The sequence below is a fragment of the Leiobunum rupestre genome, chromosome 5 (assembly GCF_980474605.1).
Source record: "Leiobunum rupestre chromosome 5, qqLeiRupe1.1.hap1, whole genome shotgun sequence".
NCBI lineage: Eukaryota > Metazoa > Arthropoda > Arachnida > Opiliones > Sclerosomatidae > Leiobunum > Leiobunum rupestre.
The window spans coordinates 42,003,843-42,018,218 of record NC_143388.1 but is presented as its reverse complement, the minus strand read 5'-3'; the positions used below and the strand labels follow the sequence as shown (position 1 = coordinate 42,018,218).

General features: G+C 46.7%; 85 non-coding genes across 85 annotated transcripts; all 85 read left to right on the top strand.

The window, feature by feature from the left end:
- Positions 1 to 184: 184 nt before the first annotated feature.
- On the top strand, positions 185 to 256 carry TRNAA-CGC (transfer RNA alanine (anticodon CGC)). Its single transcript has one exon. It is a non-coding gene; the product is annotated as a tRNA-Ala (tRNA).
- A 202-nt stretch (positions 257 to 458) lies between these two features.
- Positions 459 to 530, top strand: TRNAA-CGC (transfer RNA alanine (anticodon CGC)). Its single transcript has one exon. It is a non-coding gene; the product is annotated as a tRNA-Ala (tRNA).
- A 65-nt stretch (positions 531 to 595) lies between these two features.
- On the top strand, positions 596 to 667 carry TRNAA-CGC (transfer RNA alanine (anticodon CGC)). The gene has a single exon. It is a non-coding gene; the product is annotated as a tRNA-Ala (tRNA).
- A 65-nt stretch (positions 668 to 732) lies between these two features.
- Positions 733 to 804, top strand: TRNAA-CGC (transfer RNA alanine (anticodon CGC)). Its single transcript has one exon. It is a non-coding gene; the product is annotated as a tRNA-Ala (tRNA).
- Positions 805 to 869: 65 nt separating this feature from the next.
- TRNAA-CGC (transfer RNA alanine (anticodon CGC)) lies at positions 870 to 941 on the top strand. Its single transcript has one exon. It is a non-coding gene; the product is annotated as a tRNA-Ala (tRNA).
- A 65-nt stretch (positions 942 to 1,006) lies between these two features.
- TRNAL-CAA (transfer RNA leucine (anticodon CAA)) lies at positions 1,007 to 1,078 on the top strand. The gene has a single exon. It is a non-coding gene; the product is annotated as a tRNA-Leu (tRNA).
- A 65-nt stretch (positions 1,079 to 1,143) lies between these two features.
- Positions 1,144 to 1,215, top strand: TRNAA-CGC (transfer RNA alanine (anticodon CGC)). The gene has a single exon. It is a non-coding gene; the product is annotated as a tRNA-Ala (tRNA).
- Positions 1,216 to 1,417: 202 nt separating this feature from the next.
- Positions 1,418 to 1,489, top strand: TRNAA-CGC (transfer RNA alanine (anticodon CGC)). The gene has a single exon. It is a non-coding gene; the product is annotated as a tRNA-Ala (tRNA).
- A 202-nt stretch (positions 1,490 to 1,691) lies between these two features.
- Positions 1,692 to 1,763, top strand: TRNAA-CGC (transfer RNA alanine (anticodon CGC)). The gene has a single exon. It is a non-coding gene; the product is annotated as a tRNA-Ala (tRNA).
- Positions 1,764 to 1,965: 202 nt separating this feature from the next.
- Positions 1,966 to 2,037, top strand: TRNAA-CGC (transfer RNA alanine (anticodon CGC)). The gene has a single exon. It is a non-coding gene; the product is annotated as a tRNA-Ala (tRNA).
- Positions 2,038 to 2,102: 65 nt separating this feature from the next.
- Positions 2,103 to 2,174, top strand: TRNAA-CGC (transfer RNA alanine (anticodon CGC)). The gene has a single exon. It is a non-coding gene; the product is annotated as a tRNA-Ala (tRNA).
- A 65-nt stretch (positions 2,175 to 2,239) lies between these two features.
- On the top strand, positions 2,240 to 2,311 carry TRNAA-CGC (transfer RNA alanine (anticodon CGC)). The gene has a single exon. It is a non-coding gene; the product is annotated as a tRNA-Ala (tRNA).
- Positions 2,312 to 2,376: 65 nt separating this feature from the next.
- Positions 2,377 to 2,448, top strand: TRNAA-CGC (transfer RNA alanine (anticodon CGC)). Its single transcript has one exon. It is a non-coding gene; the product is annotated as a tRNA-Ala (tRNA).
- A 65-nt stretch (positions 2,449 to 2,513) lies between these two features.
- On the top strand, positions 2,514 to 2,585 carry TRNAA-CGC (transfer RNA alanine (anticodon CGC)). Its single transcript has one exon. It is a non-coding gene; the product is annotated as a tRNA-Ala (tRNA).
- Positions 2,586 to 2,650: 65 nt separating this feature from the next.
- On the top strand, positions 2,651 to 2,722 carry TRNAA-CGC (transfer RNA alanine (anticodon CGC)). Its single transcript has one exon. It is a non-coding gene; the product is annotated as a tRNA-Ala (tRNA).
- A 65-nt stretch (positions 2,723 to 2,787) lies between these two features.
- TRNAA-CGC (transfer RNA alanine (anticodon CGC)) lies at positions 2,788 to 2,859 on the top strand. Its single transcript has one exon. It is a non-coding gene; the product is annotated as a tRNA-Ala (tRNA).
- Positions 2,860 to 2,924: 65 nt separating this feature from the next.
- TRNAA-CGC (transfer RNA alanine (anticodon CGC)) lies at positions 2,925 to 2,996 on the top strand. Its single transcript has one exon. It is a non-coding gene; the product is annotated as a tRNA-Ala (tRNA).
- Positions 2,997 to 3,198: 202 nt separating this feature from the next.
- TRNAA-CGC (transfer RNA alanine (anticodon CGC)) lies at positions 3,199 to 3,270 on the top strand. Its single transcript has one exon. It is a non-coding gene; the product is annotated as a tRNA-Ala (tRNA).
- A 65-nt stretch (positions 3,271 to 3,335) lies between these two features.
- Positions 3,336 to 3,407, top strand: TRNAA-CGC (transfer RNA alanine (anticodon CGC)). The gene has a single exon. It is a non-coding gene; the product is annotated as a tRNA-Ala (tRNA).
- A 65-nt stretch (positions 3,408 to 3,472) lies between these two features.
- TRNAA-CGC (transfer RNA alanine (anticodon CGC)) lies at positions 3,473 to 3,544 on the top strand. Its single transcript has one exon. It is a non-coding gene; the product is annotated as a tRNA-Ala (tRNA).
- Positions 3,545 to 3,610: 66 nt separating this feature from the next.
- TRNAA-CGC (transfer RNA alanine (anticodon CGC)) lies at positions 3,611 to 3,682 on the top strand. Its single transcript has one exon. It is a non-coding gene; the product is annotated as a tRNA-Ala (tRNA).
- A 65-nt stretch (positions 3,683 to 3,747) lies between these two features.
- Positions 3,748 to 3,819, top strand: TRNAA-CGC (transfer RNA alanine (anticodon CGC)). Its single transcript has one exon. It is a non-coding gene; the product is annotated as a tRNA-Ala (tRNA).
- Positions 3,820 to 3,884: 65 nt separating this feature from the next.
- TRNAA-CGC (transfer RNA alanine (anticodon CGC)) lies at positions 3,885 to 3,956 on the top strand. The gene has a single exon. It is a non-coding gene; the product is annotated as a tRNA-Ala (tRNA).
- Positions 3,957 to 4,021: 65 nt separating this feature from the next.
- TRNAA-CGC (transfer RNA alanine (anticodon CGC)) lies at positions 4,022 to 4,093 on the top strand. Its single transcript has one exon. It is a non-coding gene; the product is annotated as a tRNA-Ala (tRNA).
- Positions 4,094 to 4,158: 65 nt separating this feature from the next.
- TRNAA-CGC (transfer RNA alanine (anticodon CGC)) lies at positions 4,159 to 4,230 on the top strand. The gene has a single exon. It is a non-coding gene; the product is annotated as a tRNA-Ala (tRNA).
- A 65-nt stretch (positions 4,231 to 4,295) lies between these two features.
- Positions 4,296 to 4,367, top strand: TRNAA-CGC (transfer RNA alanine (anticodon CGC)). The gene has a single exon. It is a non-coding gene; the product is annotated as a tRNA-Ala (tRNA).
- A 65-nt stretch (positions 4,368 to 4,432) lies between these two features.
- On the top strand, positions 4,433 to 4,504 carry TRNAA-CGC (transfer RNA alanine (anticodon CGC)). The gene has a single exon. It is a non-coding gene; the product is annotated as a tRNA-Ala (tRNA).
- Positions 4,505 to 4,569: 65 nt separating this feature from the next.
- Positions 4,570 to 4,641, top strand: TRNAA-CGC (transfer RNA alanine (anticodon CGC)). Its single transcript has one exon. It is a non-coding gene; the product is annotated as a tRNA-Ala (tRNA).
- Positions 4,642 to 4,706: 65 nt separating this feature from the next.
- TRNAA-CGC (transfer RNA alanine (anticodon CGC)) lies at positions 4,707 to 4,778 on the top strand. Its single transcript has one exon. It is a non-coding gene; the product is annotated as a tRNA-Ala (tRNA).
- Positions 4,779 to 4,843: 65 nt separating this feature from the next.
- Positions 4,844 to 4,915, top strand: TRNAA-CGC (transfer RNA alanine (anticodon CGC)). Its single transcript has one exon. It is a non-coding gene; the product is annotated as a tRNA-Ala (tRNA).
- A 65-nt stretch (positions 4,916 to 4,980) lies between these two features.
- On the top strand, positions 4,981 to 5,052 carry TRNAA-CGC (transfer RNA alanine (anticodon CGC)). The gene has a single exon. It is a non-coding gene; the product is annotated as a tRNA-Ala (tRNA).
- A 65-nt stretch (positions 5,053 to 5,117) lies between these two features.
- Positions 5,118 to 5,189, top strand: TRNAA-CGC (transfer RNA alanine (anticodon CGC)). The gene has a single exon. It is a non-coding gene; the product is annotated as a tRNA-Ala (tRNA).
- A 65-nt stretch (positions 5,190 to 5,254) lies between these two features.
- Positions 5,255 to 5,326, top strand: TRNAA-CGC (transfer RNA alanine (anticodon CGC)). Its single transcript has one exon. It is a non-coding gene; the product is annotated as a tRNA-Ala (tRNA).
- Positions 5,327 to 5,391: 65 nt separating this feature from the next.
- Positions 5,392 to 5,463, top strand: TRNAA-CGC (transfer RNA alanine (anticodon CGC)). The gene has a single exon. It is a non-coding gene; the product is annotated as a tRNA-Ala (tRNA).
- Positions 5,464 to 5,528: 65 nt separating this feature from the next.
- Positions 5,529 to 5,600, top strand: TRNAA-CGC (transfer RNA alanine (anticodon CGC)). The gene has a single exon. It is a non-coding gene; the product is annotated as a tRNA-Ala (tRNA).
- Positions 5,601 to 6,040: 440 nt separating this feature from the next.
- TRNAA-CGC (transfer RNA alanine (anticodon CGC)) lies at positions 6,041 to 6,112 on the top strand. Its single transcript has one exon. It is a non-coding gene; the product is annotated as a tRNA-Ala (tRNA).
- A 65-nt stretch (positions 6,113 to 6,177) lies between these two features.
- TRNAA-CGC (transfer RNA alanine (anticodon CGC)) lies at positions 6,178 to 6,249 on the top strand. Its single transcript has one exon. It is a non-coding gene; the product is annotated as a tRNA-Ala (tRNA).
- Positions 6,250 to 6,314: 65 nt separating this feature from the next.
- On the top strand, positions 6,315 to 6,386 carry TRNAA-CGC (transfer RNA alanine (anticodon CGC)). The gene has a single exon. It is a non-coding gene; the product is annotated as a tRNA-Ala (tRNA).
- A 65-nt stretch (positions 6,387 to 6,451) lies between these two features.
- On the top strand, positions 6,452 to 6,523 carry TRNAA-CGC (transfer RNA alanine (anticodon CGC)). The gene has a single exon. It is a non-coding gene; the product is annotated as a tRNA-Ala (tRNA).
- Positions 6,524 to 6,588: 65 nt separating this feature from the next.
- TRNAA-CGC (transfer RNA alanine (anticodon CGC)) lies at positions 6,589 to 6,660 on the top strand. Its single transcript has one exon. It is a non-coding gene; the product is annotated as a tRNA-Ala (tRNA).
- A 66-nt stretch (positions 6,661 to 6,726) lies between these two features.
- On the top strand, positions 6,727 to 6,798 carry TRNAA-CGC (transfer RNA alanine (anticodon CGC)). The gene has a single exon. It is a non-coding gene; the product is annotated as a tRNA-Ala (tRNA).
- A 65-nt stretch (positions 6,799 to 6,863) lies between these two features.
- Positions 6,864 to 6,935, top strand: TRNAA-CGC (transfer RNA alanine (anticodon CGC)). The gene has a single exon. It is a non-coding gene; the product is annotated as a tRNA-Ala (tRNA).
- Positions 6,936 to 7,000: 65 nt separating this feature from the next.
- TRNAA-CGC (transfer RNA alanine (anticodon CGC)) lies at positions 7,001 to 7,072 on the top strand. The gene has a single exon. It is a non-coding gene; the product is annotated as a tRNA-Ala (tRNA).
- Positions 7,073 to 7,137: 65 nt separating this feature from the next.
- TRNAA-CGC (transfer RNA alanine (anticodon CGC)) lies at positions 7,138 to 7,209 on the top strand. The gene has a single exon. It is a non-coding gene; the product is annotated as a tRNA-Ala (tRNA).
- A 65-nt stretch (positions 7,210 to 7,274) lies between these two features.
- Positions 7,275 to 7,346, top strand: TRNAA-CGC (transfer RNA alanine (anticodon CGC)). The gene has a single exon. It is a non-coding gene; the product is annotated as a tRNA-Ala (tRNA).
- A 344-nt stretch (positions 7,347 to 7,690) lies between these two features.
- On the top strand, positions 7,691 to 7,762 carry TRNAA-CGC (transfer RNA alanine (anticodon CGC)). The gene has a single exon. It is a non-coding gene; the product is annotated as a tRNA-Ala (tRNA).
- A 65-nt stretch (positions 7,763 to 7,827) lies between these two features.
- On the top strand, positions 7,828 to 7,899 carry TRNAA-CGC (transfer RNA alanine (anticodon CGC)). Its single transcript has one exon. It is a non-coding gene; the product is annotated as a tRNA-Ala (tRNA).
- A 65-nt stretch (positions 7,900 to 7,964) lies between these two features.
- On the top strand, positions 7,965 to 8,036 carry TRNAA-CGC (transfer RNA alanine (anticodon CGC)). The gene has a single exon. It is a non-coding gene; the product is annotated as a tRNA-Ala (tRNA).
- A 65-nt stretch (positions 8,037 to 8,101) lies between these two features.
- On the top strand, positions 8,102 to 8,173 carry TRNAA-CGC (transfer RNA alanine (anticodon CGC)). Its single transcript has one exon. It is a non-coding gene; the product is annotated as a tRNA-Ala (tRNA).
- Positions 8,174 to 8,238: 65 nt separating this feature from the next.
- Positions 8,239 to 8,310, top strand: TRNAA-CGC (transfer RNA alanine (anticodon CGC)). Its single transcript has one exon. It is a non-coding gene; the product is annotated as a tRNA-Ala (tRNA).
- A 65-nt stretch (positions 8,311 to 8,375) lies between these two features.
- On the top strand, positions 8,376 to 8,447 carry TRNAA-CGC (transfer RNA alanine (anticodon CGC)). The gene has a single exon. It is a non-coding gene; the product is annotated as a tRNA-Ala (tRNA).
- Positions 8,448 to 8,512: 65 nt separating this feature from the next.
- On the top strand, positions 8,513 to 8,584 carry TRNAA-CGC (transfer RNA alanine (anticodon CGC)). The gene has a single exon. It is a non-coding gene; the product is annotated as a tRNA-Ala (tRNA).
- A 344-nt stretch (positions 8,585 to 8,928) lies between these two features.
- Positions 8,929 to 9,000, top strand: TRNAA-CGC (transfer RNA alanine (anticodon CGC)). Its single transcript has one exon. It is a non-coding gene; the product is annotated as a tRNA-Ala (tRNA).
- A 65-nt stretch (positions 9,001 to 9,065) lies between these two features.
- Positions 9,066 to 9,137, top strand: TRNAA-CGC (transfer RNA alanine (anticodon CGC)). The gene has a single exon. It is a non-coding gene; the product is annotated as a tRNA-Ala (tRNA).
- Positions 9,138 to 9,339: 202 nt separating this feature from the next.
- TRNAA-CGC (transfer RNA alanine (anticodon CGC)) lies at positions 9,340 to 9,411 on the top strand. The gene has a single exon. It is a non-coding gene; the product is annotated as a tRNA-Ala (tRNA).
- Positions 9,412 to 9,476: 65 nt separating this feature from the next.
- On the top strand, positions 9,477 to 9,548 carry TRNAA-CGC (transfer RNA alanine (anticodon CGC)). Its single transcript has one exon. It is a non-coding gene; the product is annotated as a tRNA-Ala (tRNA).
- A 65-nt stretch (positions 9,549 to 9,613) lies between these two features.
- TRNAA-CGC (transfer RNA alanine (anticodon CGC)) lies at positions 9,614 to 9,685 on the top strand. The gene has a single exon. It is a non-coding gene; the product is annotated as a tRNA-Ala (tRNA).
- Positions 9,686 to 9,750: 65 nt separating this feature from the next.
- TRNAA-CGC (transfer RNA alanine (anticodon CGC)) lies at positions 9,751 to 9,822 on the top strand. The gene has a single exon. It is a non-coding gene; the product is annotated as a tRNA-Ala (tRNA).
- Positions 9,823 to 9,887: 65 nt separating this feature from the next.
- TRNAA-CGC (transfer RNA alanine (anticodon CGC)) lies at positions 9,888 to 9,959 on the top strand. Its single transcript has one exon. It is a non-coding gene; the product is annotated as a tRNA-Ala (tRNA).
- A 65-nt stretch (positions 9,960 to 10,024) lies between these two features.
- TRNAA-CGC (transfer RNA alanine (anticodon CGC)) lies at positions 10,025 to 10,096 on the top strand. The gene has a single exon. It is a non-coding gene; the product is annotated as a tRNA-Ala (tRNA).
- Positions 10,097 to 10,161: 65 nt separating this feature from the next.
- On the top strand, positions 10,162 to 10,233 carry TRNAA-CGC (transfer RNA alanine (anticodon CGC)). Its single transcript has one exon. It is a non-coding gene; the product is annotated as a tRNA-Ala (tRNA).
- Positions 10,234 to 10,436: 203 nt separating this feature from the next.
- Positions 10,437 to 10,506, top strand: TRNAA-CGC (transfer RNA alanine (anticodon CGC)). Its single transcript has one exon. It is a non-coding gene; the product is annotated as a tRNA-Ala (tRNA).
- Positions 10,507 to 10,850: 344 nt separating this feature from the next.
- TRNAA-CGC (transfer RNA alanine (anticodon CGC)) lies at positions 10,851 to 10,922 on the top strand. The gene has a single exon. It is a non-coding gene; the product is annotated as a tRNA-Ala (tRNA).
- A 65-nt stretch (positions 10,923 to 10,987) lies between these two features.
- TRNAA-CGC (transfer RNA alanine (anticodon CGC)) lies at positions 10,988 to 11,059 on the top strand. The gene has a single exon. It is a non-coding gene; the product is annotated as a tRNA-Ala (tRNA).
- A 65-nt stretch (positions 11,060 to 11,124) lies between these two features.
- On the top strand, positions 11,125 to 11,196 carry TRNAA-CGC (transfer RNA alanine (anticodon CGC)). The gene has a single exon. It is a non-coding gene; the product is annotated as a tRNA-Ala (tRNA).
- Positions 11,197 to 11,261: 65 nt separating this feature from the next.
- Positions 11,262 to 11,333, top strand: TRNAA-CGC (transfer RNA alanine (anticodon CGC)). The gene has a single exon. It is a non-coding gene; the product is annotated as a tRNA-Ala (tRNA).
- A 65-nt stretch (positions 11,334 to 11,398) lies between these two features.
- TRNAA-CGC (transfer RNA alanine (anticodon CGC)) lies at positions 11,399 to 11,470 on the top strand. Its single transcript has one exon. It is a non-coding gene; the product is annotated as a tRNA-Ala (tRNA).
- Positions 11,471 to 11,535: 65 nt separating this feature from the next.
- Positions 11,536 to 11,607, top strand: TRNAA-CGC (transfer RNA alanine (anticodon CGC)). The gene has a single exon. It is a non-coding gene; the product is annotated as a tRNA-Ala (tRNA).
- A 65-nt stretch (positions 11,608 to 11,672) lies between these two features.
- TRNAA-CGC (transfer RNA alanine (anticodon CGC)) lies at positions 11,673 to 11,744 on the top strand. The gene has a single exon. It is a non-coding gene; the product is annotated as a tRNA-Ala (tRNA).
- Positions 11,745 to 11,809: 65 nt separating this feature from the next.
- TRNAA-CGC (transfer RNA alanine (anticodon CGC)) lies at positions 11,810 to 11,881 on the top strand. The gene has a single exon. It is a non-coding gene; the product is annotated as a tRNA-Ala (tRNA).
- Positions 11,882 to 11,946: 65 nt separating this feature from the next.
- Positions 11,947 to 12,018, top strand: TRNAA-CGC (transfer RNA alanine (anticodon CGC)). The gene has a single exon. It is a non-coding gene; the product is annotated as a tRNA-Ala (tRNA).
- Positions 12,019 to 12,083: 65 nt separating this feature from the next.
- TRNAA-CGC (transfer RNA alanine (anticodon CGC)) lies at positions 12,084 to 12,155 on the top strand. The gene has a single exon. It is a non-coding gene; the product is annotated as a tRNA-Ala (tRNA).
- A 65-nt stretch (positions 12,156 to 12,220) lies between these two features.
- Positions 12,221 to 12,292, top strand: TRNAA-CGC (transfer RNA alanine (anticodon CGC)). The gene has a single exon. It is a non-coding gene; the product is annotated as a tRNA-Ala (tRNA).
- Positions 12,293 to 12,357: 65 nt separating this feature from the next.
- TRNAA-CGC (transfer RNA alanine (anticodon CGC)) lies at positions 12,358 to 12,429 on the top strand. The gene has a single exon. It is a non-coding gene; the product is annotated as a tRNA-Ala (tRNA).
- A 65-nt stretch (positions 12,430 to 12,494) lies between these two features.
- TRNAA-CGC (transfer RNA alanine (anticodon CGC)) lies at positions 12,495 to 12,566 on the top strand. Its single transcript has one exon. It is a non-coding gene; the product is annotated as a tRNA-Ala (tRNA).
- A 65-nt stretch (positions 12,567 to 12,631) lies between these two features.
- Positions 12,632 to 12,703, top strand: TRNAA-CGC (transfer RNA alanine (anticodon CGC)). The gene has a single exon. It is a non-coding gene; the product is annotated as a tRNA-Ala (tRNA).
- A 65-nt stretch (positions 12,704 to 12,768) lies between these two features.
- TRNAA-CGC (transfer RNA alanine (anticodon CGC)) lies at positions 12,769 to 12,840 on the top strand. The gene has a single exon. It is a non-coding gene; the product is annotated as a tRNA-Ala (tRNA).
- A 65-nt stretch (positions 12,841 to 12,905) lies between these two features.
- On the top strand, positions 12,906 to 12,977 carry TRNAA-CGC (transfer RNA alanine (anticodon CGC)). Its single transcript has one exon. It is a non-coding gene; the product is annotated as a tRNA-Ala (tRNA).
- Positions 12,978 to 13,042: 65 nt separating this feature from the next.
- On the top strand, positions 13,043 to 13,114 carry TRNAA-CGC (transfer RNA alanine (anticodon CGC)). The gene has a single exon. It is a non-coding gene; the product is annotated as a tRNA-Ala (tRNA).
- Positions 13,115 to 13,594: 480 nt separating this feature from the next.
- Positions 13,595 to 13,666, top strand: TRNAA-CGC (transfer RNA alanine (anticodon CGC)). The gene has a single exon. It is a non-coding gene; the product is annotated as a tRNA-Ala (tRNA).
- A 65-nt stretch (positions 13,667 to 13,731) lies between these two features.
- TRNAA-CGC (transfer RNA alanine (anticodon CGC)) lies at positions 13,732 to 13,803 on the top strand. The gene has a single exon. It is a non-coding gene; the product is annotated as a tRNA-Ala (tRNA).
- A 65-nt stretch (positions 13,804 to 13,868) lies between these two features.
- Positions 13,869 to 13,940, top strand: TRNAA-CGC (transfer RNA alanine (anticodon CGC)). Its single transcript has one exon. It is a non-coding gene; the product is annotated as a tRNA-Ala (tRNA).
- A 65-nt stretch (positions 13,941 to 14,005) lies between these two features.
- On the top strand, positions 14,006 to 14,077 carry TRNAA-CGC (transfer RNA alanine (anticodon CGC)). Its single transcript has one exon. It is a non-coding gene; the product is annotated as a tRNA-Ala (tRNA).
- A 65-nt stretch (positions 14,078 to 14,142) lies between these two features.
- Positions 14,143 to 14,214, top strand: TRNAA-CGC (transfer RNA alanine (anticodon CGC)). The gene has a single exon. It is a non-coding gene; the product is annotated as a tRNA-Ala (tRNA).
- A 65-nt stretch (positions 14,215 to 14,279) lies between these two features.
- On the top strand, positions 14,280 to 14,351 carry TRNAA-CGC (transfer RNA alanine (anticodon CGC)). The gene has a single exon. It is a non-coding gene; the product is annotated as a tRNA-Ala (tRNA).
- Positions 14,352 to 14,376: the final 25 nt, after the last annotated feature.

Below are 14,376 nucleotides of genomic sequence, written 5' to 3'. Positions count from 1 at the left end.
TAATGCACCGTGTATCCCTTATCACGAATCAACAAAAGTTCAGACGTGAGGACTAAGCTCAGTGGTAAAGTGTTCGCTTCGCATGCGAAATGTCCCGGGCCTAATCCCCGGAGTCTCCATCCCTTTCATTAATTTCCTAATGCACCGTGTATCCCGTATCACGAATAAACAAAAGTTCAAACGTGGGGACTTAGCTCAGTGGTAGAGTGTTCGCTTCGCATGCGAAATGTCCCGGGTTCAATCGCCGGAGTTTCCATCCTTTTTATTAATTTCCTAATGCACCGTGTATCCCGTATTACGAATCAACAAAAGTTCAGACGTGAGGACTAAGCTCAGTGGTAAAGTGTTCGCTTCGCATGCGAAATGTCCCGGGTTCAGTTCCCGTAGTCTCCATCCATTTCATTAATTTCCTAATGCACCGTGTATCCCGTATCACGAATTAACAAAAGTTCAAACGTGGGGACTTAGCTCAGTGGTAGAGTGTTCGCTTCGCATGCGAAATGTCCCGGGTTCAATCCCCGGAGTCTCCATCCTTTTCATTAATTTCCTAATGCACCGTGTAACCCGTATCACGAATTAACAAAAGTTCTGACGTGGGGACTTAGCTCAGTGGTAGAGTGTTCGCTTCGCATGCGAAATGTCCCGGGTTCAATCCCCGGAGTCTCCATCCTTTTCATTAATTTCCTAATGCACCGTGTATCCCGTATCACGATTTAACAAAAGTTCAGACGTGGGGACTTAGCTCAGTGGTAGAGTGTTCGCTTCGCATGCGACATGTCCCGGGTTCAATCCCCGGAGTCTCCATCCTTTTCATTAATTTCCTAATGCACCGTGTATCCCGTATCACGAATTAACAAAAGTTCAAACGTGGGGACTTAGCTCAGTGGTAGAGTGTTCGCTTCGCATGCGAAATGTCCCGGGTTCAATCCCCGGAGTCTCCATCCTTTTCATTAATTTCCTAATGCACCGTGTATCCCGTATCACGAATTAACAAAAGTTCAGACGTGGGGACTAAGCTAAGTGGTAGAGTGTTCGCTTCAAATGCGAAATGTCCCGGGTTCAATCCCCGGAGTCTCCATCCTTTTCATTAATTTCCTAATGCACCGTGTATCCCGTATCACGAATTAACAAACGTTCAGACGTGGGGACTTAGCTCAGTGGTAGAGTGTTCGCTTCGCATGCGAAATGTCCCGGGTTCAATCCCCGGAGTCTCCATCCTTTTCATTAATTTCCTAATGCACCGTGTATCCCGTATCACGAATTAACAAAAGTTCAGACGTGGGGACTAAGCTCAGTGGTAGAGTGTTCGCTTCGCATGCGAAATGTCCCGGGCCTAATCCCCGGAGTCTCCATCCCTTTCATTAATTTCCTAATGCACCGTGTATCCCGTATCACGAATAAACAAAAGTTCAAACGTGGGGACTTAGCTCAGTGGTAGAGTGTTCGCTTCGCATGCGAAATGTCCCGGGTTCAATCCCCGGAGTCTCCATCCTTTTTATTAATTTCCTAATGCACCGTGTATCCCGTATCACGAATCAACAAAAGTTCAGACGTGATTACTAAGCTCAGTGGTAAAGTGTTCGCTTCGCATGCGAAATGTCCCGGGCCTAATCCCCGGAGTCTCCATCCCTTTCATTAATTTCCTAATGCACCGTGTATCCCGTATCACGAATAAACAAAAGTTCAAACGTGGGGACTTAGCTCAGTGGTAGAGTGTTCGCTTCGCATGCGAAATGTCCCGGGTTCAATCCCCGGAGTCTCCATCCTTTTTATTAATTTCCTAATGCACCGTGTATCCCGTATTACGAATCAACAAAAGTTCAGACGTGAGGACTAAGCTCAGTGGTAAAGTGTTCGCTTCGCATGCGAAATGTCCCGGGTTCAATTCCCGTAGTCTCCATCCATTTCATTAATTTCCTAATGCACCGTGTATCCCGTATCACGAATTAACAAAAGTTCAAACGTGGGGACTTAGCTCAGTGGTAGAGTGTTCGCTTCGCATGCGAAATGTCCCGGGTTCAATCCCCGGAGTCTCCATCCTTTTCATTAATTTCCTAATGCACCGTGTAACCCGTATCACGAATTAACAAAAGTTCAGACGTGGGGACTAAGCTCAGTGGTAGAGTGTTCGCTTCGCATGCGAAATGTCCCGGGTTCAATCCCCGGAGTCTCCATCCTTTTCATTAATTTCCTAATGCATCATGTATCTCGTATCACGAATTAACAAAAGTTCAGACGTGGGGACTTAGCTCAGTGGTAGAGTGTTCGCTTCGCATGCGACATGTTCCGGGTTCAATCCCCGGAGTCTCCATCCTTTTCATTAATTTCCTAATGCACCGTGTATCCCGTATCACGAATTAACAAAAGTTCAGACGTGGGGACTTAGCTCAGTGGTAGAGTATTCGCTCCGCGTGCGAAATGTCCCGGGTTCAATCCCCGGAGTCTCCATCCTTTTCATTAATTTCCAAATGCACCGTGTATCCCGTATCACGAATTAACAAAAGTTCAGACGTGGGGACTAAGCTCAGTGGTAGAGTGTTCGCTTCGCATGCGAAATGTCCCGGGTTCAATCCCCGGAGTCTCCATCCTTTTCATTAATTTCCTAATGCACCGTGTATCCCGTATCACGAATTAACAAAAGTTCAGACGTGGGGACTAAGCTCAGTGGTAGAGTGTTCGCTTCGCATGCGAAATGTCCCGGGTTCAATCCCCGGAGTCTCCATCCTTTTCATTAATTTCCTAATGCACCGTGTATCCCGTATCACGAATTAACAAACGTTCAGACGTGGGGACTTAGCTCAGTGGTAGAGTGTTCGCTTCGCATGCGAAATGTCCCGGGTTCAATCCCCGGAGTCTCCATCCTTATCATTAATTTCCTAATGCACCGTGTATCCCGTATCACGAATTAACAAAAGTTCAAACGTGGGGACTTAGCTCAGTGGTAGAGTGTTCGCTTCGCGTGCGAAATGTCCCGGGTTCAATCCCCGGAGTCTCCATCCTTTTTATTAATTTCCTAATGCACCGTGTATCCCGTATCACGAATCAACAAAAGTTCAGACGTGGGGACTAAGCTCAGTGGTAAAGTGTTCGCTTCGCATGCGAAATGTCCCGGGTTCACTTCCCGGAGTCTCCATCCTTTTCATTAATTTCCTAATGCACCGTGTATCCCGTATCACGAATTAACAAAAGTTCAAACGTGGGGACTTAGCTCAGTGGTAGAGTGTTCGCTTCGCGTGCGAAATGTCCCGGGTTCAATCCCCGGAGTCTCCATCCTTTTCATTAATTTCCTAATGCACCGTGTATCCCGTATCACGAATTAACAAAAGTTCAGACGTGGGGACTTAGCTCAGTGGTAGAGTGTTCGCTTCGCATGCGAAATGTCCCGGGTTCAATCCCCGGAGTCTCCATCCTTTTCATTAATTTCCTAATGCACCGTGTATCCCGTATCACGAATTAACAAACGTTCAGACGTGGGGACTTAGCTCAGTGGTAGAGTGTTCGCTTCGCATGCGAAATGTCCCGGGTTCAATCCCCGGAGTCTCCATTCCTTTTCATTAATTTCCTAATGCACCGTGTATCCCGTATCACGAATTAACAAAAGTTCAAACGTGGGGACTTAGCTCAGTGGTAGAGTGTTCGCTTCGCGTGCGAAATGTCCCGGGTTCAATCCCCGGAGTCTCCATCCTTTTTATTAATTTCCTAATGCACCGTGTATCCCGTATCACGAATCAACAAAAGTTCAGACGTGGGGACTAAGCTCAGTGGTAAAGTGTTCGCTTCGCATGCGAAATGTCCCGGGTTCAATTCCCGGAGTCTCCATCCTTTTCATTAATTTCCTAATGCACCGTGTATCCCGTATCACGAATTAACAAAAGTTCAAACGTGGGGTTTTAGCTCAGTGGTAGAGTGTTCGCTTCGCGTGCGAAATGTCCCGGGTTCAATCCCCGGAGTCTCCATCCTTTTCATTAATTTCCTAATGCACCGTGTATCCCGTATCACGAATTAACAAAAGTTCTGATGTGGGGACTTAGCTCAGTGGTAGAGTGTTCGCTTCGCATGCGAAATGTCCCGGGTTCAATCCCCGGAGTCTCCATCCTTTTCATTAATTTCCTAATGCACCGTGTATCCCGTATCACGAATTAACAAAAGTTCAGACGTGGGGACTTAGCTCAGTGGTAGAGTGTTCGCTTCGCATGCGAAATGTCCCGGGTTCAATCCCCGGAGTCTCCATCCTTTTCATTAATTTCCTAATGCACCGTGTATCCCGTATCACGAATTAACAAAAGTTCAGACGTGGGGACTTAGCTCAGTGGTAGAGTGTTCGCTTCGCATGCGAAATGTCCCGGGCTCAATCCCCGGAGTCTCCATCCCTTTCATTAATTTCCTAATGCACCGTGTATCCCGTATCACGAATTAACAAAAGTTCAAACGTGAAGACTTAGCTCAGTGGTAGAGTGTTCGCTTCGCGTGCGAAATGTCCCGGGTTCAATCCCCGGAGTCTCCATCCTTTTTATTAATTTCCTAATGCACCGTGTATCCCGTATCACGAATCAACAAAAGTTCAGACGTGGGGACTAAGCTCAGTGGTAAAGTGTTCGCTTCGCATGCGAAATGTCCCGGGTTCAATTCCCGGAGTCTCCATCCTTTTCATTAATTTCCTAATGCACCGTGTATCCCGTATCACGAATTAACAAAAGTTCAAACGTGGGGTTTTAGCTCAGTGGTAGAGTGTTCGCTTCGCGTGCGAAATGTCCCGGGTTCAATCCCCGGAGTCTCCATCCTTTTCATTAATTTCCTAATGCACCGTGTATCCCGTATCACGAATTAACAAAAGTTCAGACGTGGGGACTTAGCTCAGTGGTAGAGTGTTCGCTTCGCATGCGAAATGTCCCGGGTTCAATCCCCGGAGTCTCCATCCTTTTCATTAATTTCCTAATGCACCGTGTATCCCGTATCACGAATTAACAAAAGTTCAGACGTGGGGACTTAGCTCAGTGGTAGAGTGTTCGCTTCGCATGCGAAATGTCCCGGGCTCAATCCCCGGAGTCTCCATCCCTTTCATTAATTTCCTAATGCACCGTGTATCCCGTATCACGAATTAACAAAAGTTTAAACGTGGGGACTTAGCTCAGTGGTAGAGTGTTCGCTTCGCATGCGAAATGTCCCGGGTTCAATCCCCGGAGTCTCCATCCTTTTTATTAATTTCCTAATGCACCGTGTATCCCGTATCACGAATCAACAAAAGTTCAGACGTGGGGACTAAGCTCAGTGGTAAAGTGTTCGCTTCGCATGCGAAATGTCCCGGGTTCAATTCCCGGAGTCTCCATCCATTTCATTAATTTCCTAATGCACCGTGTATCCCGTATCACGAATTAACAAAAGTTCAAACGTGGGGACTTAGCTCAGTGGTAGAGTGTTCGCTTCGCATGCGAAATGTCCCGGGTTCAATCCCCGGAGTCTCCATCCTTTTCATTAATTTCCTAATGCACCGTGTAACCCGTATCACGAATTAACAAAAGTTCTGACGTGGGGACTTAGCTCAGTGGTAGAGTGTTCGCTTCGCATGCGAAATGTCCCGGGTTCAATCCCCGGAGTCTCCATCCTTTTCATTATAGTGGGGTGGCGGAGTGGTTAGCACTTTCGCCTCGCAGCAAGAGGAGCCGGGTTCGATCCCAGCTTGTGGCACTGGGTGAAAACTCGGAACAACTCCTTCTGCGTTGAGTTTGCAAGTTCTCTCCCCACTGGTTTAAGGGGTTTTTCCCCGAGTTCTTCGGTTTCCCCTTCCATAAAAACTTGTCGAGGTTAACGGTAATAGTTAGTGTAGGGAGCTGTTGGCTCGATCTCGTGGCATGCAGGGCTTGCCACCACCCTCCTACGCATTATAACCCGGCCACCCGAATTAATGGCTTCAAAAGTCGCTTGATGACTTAGGCCTAAGGTGGTGCCTTGGGTATTAGCCTAGCTGATTATTATTATTATTATTATTAATTTCCTAATGCACCGTGTATCCCGTATCACGAATTAACAAAAGTTCAGACGTGGGGACTTAGCTCAGTGGTAGAGTGTTCGCTTCGCGGGCGAAATGTCCCGGGTTCAATCCCCGGAGTCTCCATCCTTTCCATTAATTTCCTAATGCACCGTGTATCTCGTATCACGAATTAACAAAAGTTCAGACGTGGGGACTTAGCTCAGTGGTAGAGTGTTCGCTTCGCATGCGACATGTTCCGGGTTCAATCCCCGGAGTCTCCATCCTTTTCATTAATTTCCTAATGCACCGTGTATCCCGTATCACGAATTAACAAAAGTTCAGACGTGGGGACTTAGCTCAGTGGTAGAGTGTTCGCTCCGCGTGCGAAATGTCCCGGGTTCAATCCCCGGAGTCTCCATCCTTTTCATTAATTTCCAAATGCACCGTGTATCCCGTATCACGAATTAACGAAAGTTCAGACGTGGGGACTAAGCTCAGTGGTAGAGTGTTCGCTTCGCATGCGAAATGTCCCGGGTTCGATCCCCGGAGTCTCCATCCTTTTCATTAATTTCCTAATGCACCGTGTATCCCGTATCACGAATTAACAAACGTTCAGACGTGGGGACTTAGCTCAGTGGTAGAGTGTTCGCTTCGCATGCGAAATGTCCCGGGTTCAATCCCCGGAGTCTCCATTCCTTTTCATTAATTTCCTAATGCACCGTGTATCCCGTATCACGAATTAACAAAAGTTCAGACGTGGGGACTTAGCTCAGTAGTAGAGTGTTCGCTCCGCGTGCGAAATGTCCCGGGTTCAATCCCCGGAGTCTCCATCCTTTTCATTAATTTCCTAATGCACCGTGTATCCCGTATCACGAATTAACAAAAGTTCAGACGTGGGGACTAAGCTCAGTGGTAGAGTGTTCGCTTCGCATGCGAAATGTCCCGAGTTCAATCCCCGGAGTCTCCATCCTTTTCATTAATTTCCTAATGCACCGTGTATCCCGTATCACGAATTAACAAAAGTTTAGACGTGGGGACTTAGCTCAGTGGTAGAGTGTTCGCTTCGCATGCGAAATGTCCCGGGTTCAATCCCCGGAGTCTCCATCCTTTTTATTAATTTCCTAATACACCGTGTATCCCGTATCACGAATTAACAAAAGTTCAGACGTGGGGACTAAGCTCAGTGGTAAAGTGTTCGCTTCGCATGCGAAATGTCCCGGGTTCAATTCCCGGAGTCTCCATCCATTTCATTAATTTCCTAATGCACCGTGTATCCCGTATCACGAATTAACAAAAGTTCAAACGTGGGGACTTAGCTCAGTGGTAGAGTGTTCGCTTCGCATGCGAAATGTCCAGGGTTCAATCCCCGGAGTCTCCATCCTTTTCATTAATTTCCTAATGCACCGTGTATCCCGTATCACGAATTAACCAAAGTTCAGACGTGGGGACTTAGCTCAGTGGTAGAGTGTTCTTTTCGGAATCGAAATGTCCCGATTTCAATCCCCATAGTTTTAGTCCTTCTCATTGGTTTTTTAGAGCATGGTTTTTTCCCGAATCACGAACCGACAAATGTCAACCTCACGCGGGAACTATTGCTCAGTGGTAGAATTTTCGCATGGCATGCGAAATGTCCCGGGTTCAATCCCCGGAGTCTCCATCCTTTTCATTAATTTCCTAATGCACCGTGTATCCCGTATCACGAATTAACCAAAGTTCAGACGTGGGGACTTAGCTCAGTGGTAGAGTGTTATCTTCGCATGCGAAATGTCCCGGGTTCAATCCCCGGAGTCTCCATCCTTTTCATTAATTTCCTAATGCACCGTGTATCCCGTATCACGAATTAACAAAAGTTCAGACGTGGGGACTTAGCTCAGTGGTAAAGTGTTCGCTTCGCATGCGAAATGTCCCGGGTTCAATCCCCGGAGTCTTTATCCTTTTCATTAATTTCCTAATGCACCGTGTATCCCGTTTCACGAATTAACTTAAGTCCAGACGTGGGGACTTAGCTCAGTGGTAGAGTGTTCGCTTCGCATGCGAAATGTCCCGGGTTCAATCCCCGGAGTCTCCATCCTTTTCATTAATTTCCTAATGCACCGTGTATCCCGTATCACGAATTAACAAAAGTTCAGACGTGGGGACTTAGCTCAATGGTAGAGTGTTCGCTTCGCATGCGAAATGTCCCGAGTTCAATCCCCGGAGTCTCCATCCTTTTCATTAATTTCCTAATGCACCGTGTATCCCGTATCACGAATTAACAAAAGTTTAGACGTGCGGACTTAGCTCAGTGGTAGAGTGTTCGCTCCGCGTGCGAAATGTCCAGGGTTCAATCCCCGGAGTCTCCATCCTTTTCATTAATTTCCTAATGCACCGTGTATCCCGTATCACGAATTAACAAAAGTTGAGACGTGCGGACTTAGCTCAGTGGTAGAGTGTTCGCTTCGCATGCGAAATGTCCCGAGTTCAATCCCCGGAGTCTCCATCCTTTTCATTAATTTCCTAATGCACCGTGTATCCCGTATCACGAATTAACAAAAGTTTAGACGTGGGGACTTAGCTCAGTGGTAGAGTGTTCGCTTCGCATGCGAAATGTCCAGGGTTCAATCCCCGGAGTCTCCATCCTTTTCATTAATTTCCTAATGCACCGTGTATCCCGTATCACGAATTAACCAAAGTTCAGACGTGGGGACTTAGCTCAGTGGTAGAGTGTTCTTTTCGGAATCGAAATGTCCCGATTTCAATCCCCATAGTTTTAGTCCTTCTCATTGGTTTTTTAGAGCATGGTTTTTTCCCGAATCACGAACCGACAAATGTCAACCTCACGCGGGAACTATTGCTCAGTGGTAGAATTTTCGCATGGCATGCGAAATGTCCCGGGTTCAATCCCCGGAGTCTCCATCCTTTTCATTAATTTCCTAATGCACCGTGTATCCCGTATCACGAATTAACCAAAGTTCAGACGTGGGGACTTAGCTCAGTGGTAGAGTGTTATCTTCGCATGCGAAATGTCCCGGGTTCAATCCCCGGAGTCTCCATCCTTTTCATTAATTTCCTAATGCACCGTGTATCCCGTATCACGAATTAACAAAAGTTCAGCCGTGGGGACTAAGCTCAGTGGTAAAGTGTTCGCTTCGCATGCGAAATGTCCCGGGTTCAATCCCCGGAGTCTCCATCCTTTTCATTAATTTCCTAATGCACCGTGTATCCCGTATCACGAATTAACCAAAGTTCAGACGTGGGGACTTAGCTCAGTGGTAGAGTGTTATCTTCGCTTGCGAAATGGCCCGGGTTCAATCCCCGGAGTCTCCATCCTTTTCATTAATTTCCTAATGCACCGTGTATCCCGTATCACGAATTAACAAAAGTTCAGACGTGGGGACTTAGCTCAGTGGTAAAGTGTTCGCTTCGCATGCGAAATGTCCCGGGTTCAATCCCCGGAGTCTTTATCCTTTTCATTAATTTCCTAATGCACCGTGTATCCCGTTTCACGAATTAACTTAAGTCCAGACGTGGGGACTTAGCTCAGTGGTAGAGTGTTCGCTTCGCATACGAAATGTCCCGGGTTCAATCCCCGGAGTCTCCATCCTTTTCATTAATTTCCTAATGCACCGTGTATCCCGTATCACGAATTAACAAAAGTTCAGACGTGGGGACTTAGCTCAGTGGTAGAGTGTTCGCTTCGCATGCGAAATGTCCCGAGTTCAATCCCCGGAGTCTCCATCCTTTTCATTAATTTCCTAATGCACCGTGTATCCCGTAGCACGAATTAACAAAAGTTCAGACGTGGGGAATTAGCTCAGTGGTAAAGTGTTCGCTTCGCATGCGAAATGTCCCGAGTTCAATCCCCGGAGTCTCCATCCTTTTCATTAATTTCCTAATGCACCGTGTATCCCGTAGCACGAATTAACAAAAGTTCAGACGAGGGGAATTAGCTCAGTGGTAAAGTGTTCGCTTCGCATGCGAAATGTCCCGGGTTCAATCCCCGGAGTCTCCATCCTTTTCATTAATTTCCTAATGCACCGTGTATCCCGTATCACGAATTAACAAAAGCTCAGACGTGGGGACTTAGCTAAGTGGAAAAGTGTTCGCTTCGCATGCGAAATGTCCCGGGTTCAATCCCCGGAGTCTCCATCCTTTTCATTAATTTCTTAATGCACCGTGTATCCCGTATCACTAATTAACAAAAGTTCAAACGTGGGGACTTAGCTCAGTGGTAAAGTGTTCGCTTCGCATGCGAAATGTCCCGGGTTCAATCCCCGGAGTCTCCATCCTTTTAATTAATTTCCTAATGCACCGTGTATCCCGTATCACGAATTAACAAAAGTTCAGACGTGGGACTTAGCTCAGTGGTAGAGTGTTCGCTTCGCATGCGAAATGTCCCGGGTTCAATCCCCGGAGTCTCCATCCTTTTCATTAATTTCCTAATGCACCGTGTATCCCGTATCACGAATTAACAAAAGTTCAGACGTTAGGACTTAGCTCAGTGGTAAAGTGTTCACTTCGCATGCGAAATGTCCCGGGTTCAATCCCCGGAGTCTCCATCCTTTTCATTAATTTCCTAATGCACCGTTTATCCCGTATCACAAATTAACAAAAGTACAGACGTGGGGACTTAGCTCAGTGGTAGAGTGTTCTTTTCGGAATCGAAATGTCCCGATTTCAATCCCCATAGTTTTAGTCCTTCTCATTGGTTTTTTAGAGCATGGTTTTTTCCCGAATCACGAACCGACAAATGTCAACCTCACGCGGGAACTTTTGCTCAGTGGTAGAATTTTCGCTTGGCATGCGAAATGTCCCGGGTTCAATCCCCGGAGTCTCCATCCTTTTCATTAATTTCCTAATGCACCGTATATCCCGTATCACGAATTAACAAAAGTTCAGACGTGGGGACTAAGCTCAGTGGTAAAGTGTTCGCTTCGCATGCGAAATGTCCCGGGTTCAATCCCCGGAGTCTCCATCCTTTTCATTAATTTCCTAATGCACCGTGTATCCCGTATCACGAATTAACCAAAGTTCAGACGTGGGGACTTAGCTCAGTGGTAGAGTGTTATCTTCGCATGCGAAATGGCCCGGGTTCAATCCCCGGAGTCTCCATCCTTTTCATTAATTTCCTAATGCACCGTGTATCCCGTATCACGAATTAACAAAAGTTCAGACGTAAGGACTTAGCTCAGTGGTAAAGTGTTCGCTTCGCATGCGAAATGTCCCGGGTTCAATCCCCGCAGTCTTTATCCTTTTCATTAATTTCCTAATGCACCGTGTATCCCGTTTCACGAATTAACTTAAGTCCAGACGTGGGGACTTAGCTCAGTGGTAGAGTGTTCGCTTCGCATGCGAAATGTCCCGGGTTCAATCCCCGGAGTCTCCATCCTTTTCATTAATTTCCTAATGCACCGTGTATCCCGTATCACGAATTAACAAAATTTCAGACGTGGGGACTTAGCTCAGTGGTAGAGTGTTCGCTTCGCATGCGAAATGTCCCGAGTTCAATCCCCGGAGTCTCCATCCTTTTCATTAATTTCCTAATGCACCGTGTATCCCGTATCACGAATTAACAAAAGTTTAGACGTGCGGACTTAGCTCAGTGGTAGAGTGTTCGCTCCGCGTGCGAAATGTCCAGGGTTCAATCCCCGGAGTCTCCATCCTTTTCATTAATTTCCTAATGCACCGTGTATCCCGTATCACGAATTAACAAAAGTTTAGACGTGCGGACTTAGCTCAGTGGTAGAGTGTTCGCTTCGCATGCGAAATGTCCCGAGTTCAATCCCCGGAGTCTCCATCCTTTTCATTAATTTCCTAATGCACCGTGTATCCCGTATCACGAATTAACAAAATTTCAGACGTGGGGACTTAGCTCAGTGGTAGAGTGTTCGCTTCGCATGCGAAATGTCCCGGGTTCAATCCCCGGAGTCTCCATCCTTTTCATTAATTTCCTAATGCACCGTGTATCCCGTATCACGAATTAACAAAATTTCAGACGTGGGGACTTAGCTCAGTGGTAGAGTGTTCGCTTCGCATGCGAAATGTCCCGAGTTCAATCCCCGGAGTCTCCATCCTTTTCATTAATTTCCTAATGCACCGTGTATCCCGTATCACGAATTAACAAAAGTTTAGACGTGCGGACTTAGCTCAGTGGTAGAGTGTTCGCTCCGCGTGCGAAATGTCCAGGGTTCAATCCCCGGAGTCTCCATCCTTTTCATTAATTTCCTAATGCACCGTGTATCCCGTATCACCAATTAACAAAAGTTCAGACGTGGGGACTTAGCTCAGTGGTAGAGTGTTCGCTCCGCGTGCGAAATGTCCAGGGTTCAATCCCCGGAGTCTCCATCCTTTTCATTAATTTCCTAATGCACCGTGTATCCCGTATCACGAATTAACAAAAGTTTAGACGTGCGGACTTAGCTCAGTGGTAGAGTGTTCGCTTCGCATGCGAAATGTCCCGGGTTCAATCCCCGGAGTCTCCATCCTTTTCATTAATTTCCTAATGCACCGTATATCCCGTATCACGAATTAACAAAAGTTCAGACGTGGGGACTAAGCTCAGTGGTAAAGTGTTCGCTTCGCATGCGAAATGTCCCGGGTTCAATCCCCGGAGTCTCCATCCTTTTCATTAATTTCCTAATGCACCGTGTATCCCGTATCACGAATTAACCAAATTTCAGACGTGGGGACTTAGCTCAGTGGTAGAGTGTTATCTTCGCATGCGAAATGGCCCGGGTTCAATCCCCGGAGTCTCCATCCTTTTCATTAATTTCCTAATGCACCGTGTATCCCGTATCACGAATTAACAAAAGCTCAGACGTGGGGACTTAGCTCAGTGGTAGAGTGTTCGCTTCGCATGCGACATGTCCCGGGTTCAATCCCCGGAGTCTCCATCCTTTTCATTAATTTCCTAATGCACCGTGTATCCCGTATCACGAATTAACAAAAGTTGAGACGTGGGGACTTAGCTAAGTGGAAAAGTGTTCGCTTCGCATGCGAAATGTCCCGGGTTCAATCCCCGGAGTCTCCATCCTTTTCATTAATTTCTTAATGCACCGTGTATCCCGTATCACTAATTAACAAAAGTTCAAACGTGGGGACTTAGCTCAGTGGTAAAGTGTTCGCTTCGCATGCGAAATGTCCCGGGTTCAATCCCCGGAGTCTCCATCCTTTTAATTAATTTCCTAATGCACCGTGTATCCCGTATCACGAATTAACAAAAGTTCAGACGTGGGACTTAGCTCAGTGGTAGAGTGTTCGCTGCGCATGCGAAATGTCCCGGGTTCAATCCCCGGAGTCTCCATCCTTTTCATTAATTTCCTAATGCACCGTGTATCCCGTATCACGAATTAACAAAAGTTCAGACGTTAGGACTTAGCTCAGTGGTAGAGTGTTCTTTTCGGAATCGAAATGTCCCGATTTCAATCCCCATAGTTTTAGTCCTTCTCATTGGTTTTTTAGAGCATGGTTTTTTCCCGAATCACGAACCGACAAATGTCAACCTCACGCGGGAACTTTTGCTCAGTGGTAGAATTTTCGCTTGGCATGCGAAATGTCCCGGGTTCAATCCCCGGAGTCTCCATCCTTTTCATTAATTTCCTAATGCACCGTATATCCCGTATCACGAATTAACAAAAGTTCAGACGTGGGGACTAAGCTCAGTGGTAAAGTGTTCGCTTCGCATGCGAAATGTCCCGGGTTCAATCCCCGGAGTCTCCATCCTTTTCATTAATTTCCTAATGCACCGTGTATCCCGTATCACGAATTAACCAAATTTCAGACGTGGGGACTTAGCTCAGTGGTAGAGTGTTATCTTCGCATGCGAAATGGCCCGGGTTCAATCCCCGGAGTCTCCATCCTTTTCATTAATTTCCTAATGCACCGTGTATCCCGTATCACGAATTAACAAAAGTTCAGACGTGGGGACTTAGCTCAGTGGTAAAGTGTTCGCTTCGCATGCGAAATGTCCCGGGTTCAATCCCCGGAGTCTTTATCCTTTTCATTAATTTCCTAATGCACCGTGTATCCCGTTTCACGAATTAACTTAAGTCCAGACGTGGGGACTTAGCTCAGTGGTAGAGTGTTCGCTTCGCATGCGAAATGTACCGGGTTCAATCCCCGGAGTCTCCATCCTTTTCATTAATTTCCTAATGCACCGTGTATCCCGTATCACGAATTAACAAAAGTTCAGACGTGGGGACTTAGCTCAGTGGTAGAGTGTTCGCTTCGCATGCGAAATGTCCCGAGTTCAATCCCCGGAGTCTCCATCCTTTTCATTAATTTCCTAATGCACCGTGTATCCCGTAGCACGAATTAACAAAAGTTCAGACGTGGGGAATTAGCTCAGTGGTAAAGTGTTCGCTTCGCATGCGAAATGTCCCGAGTTCAATCCCCGGAGTCTCCATCCTTTTCATTAATTTCCTAATGCA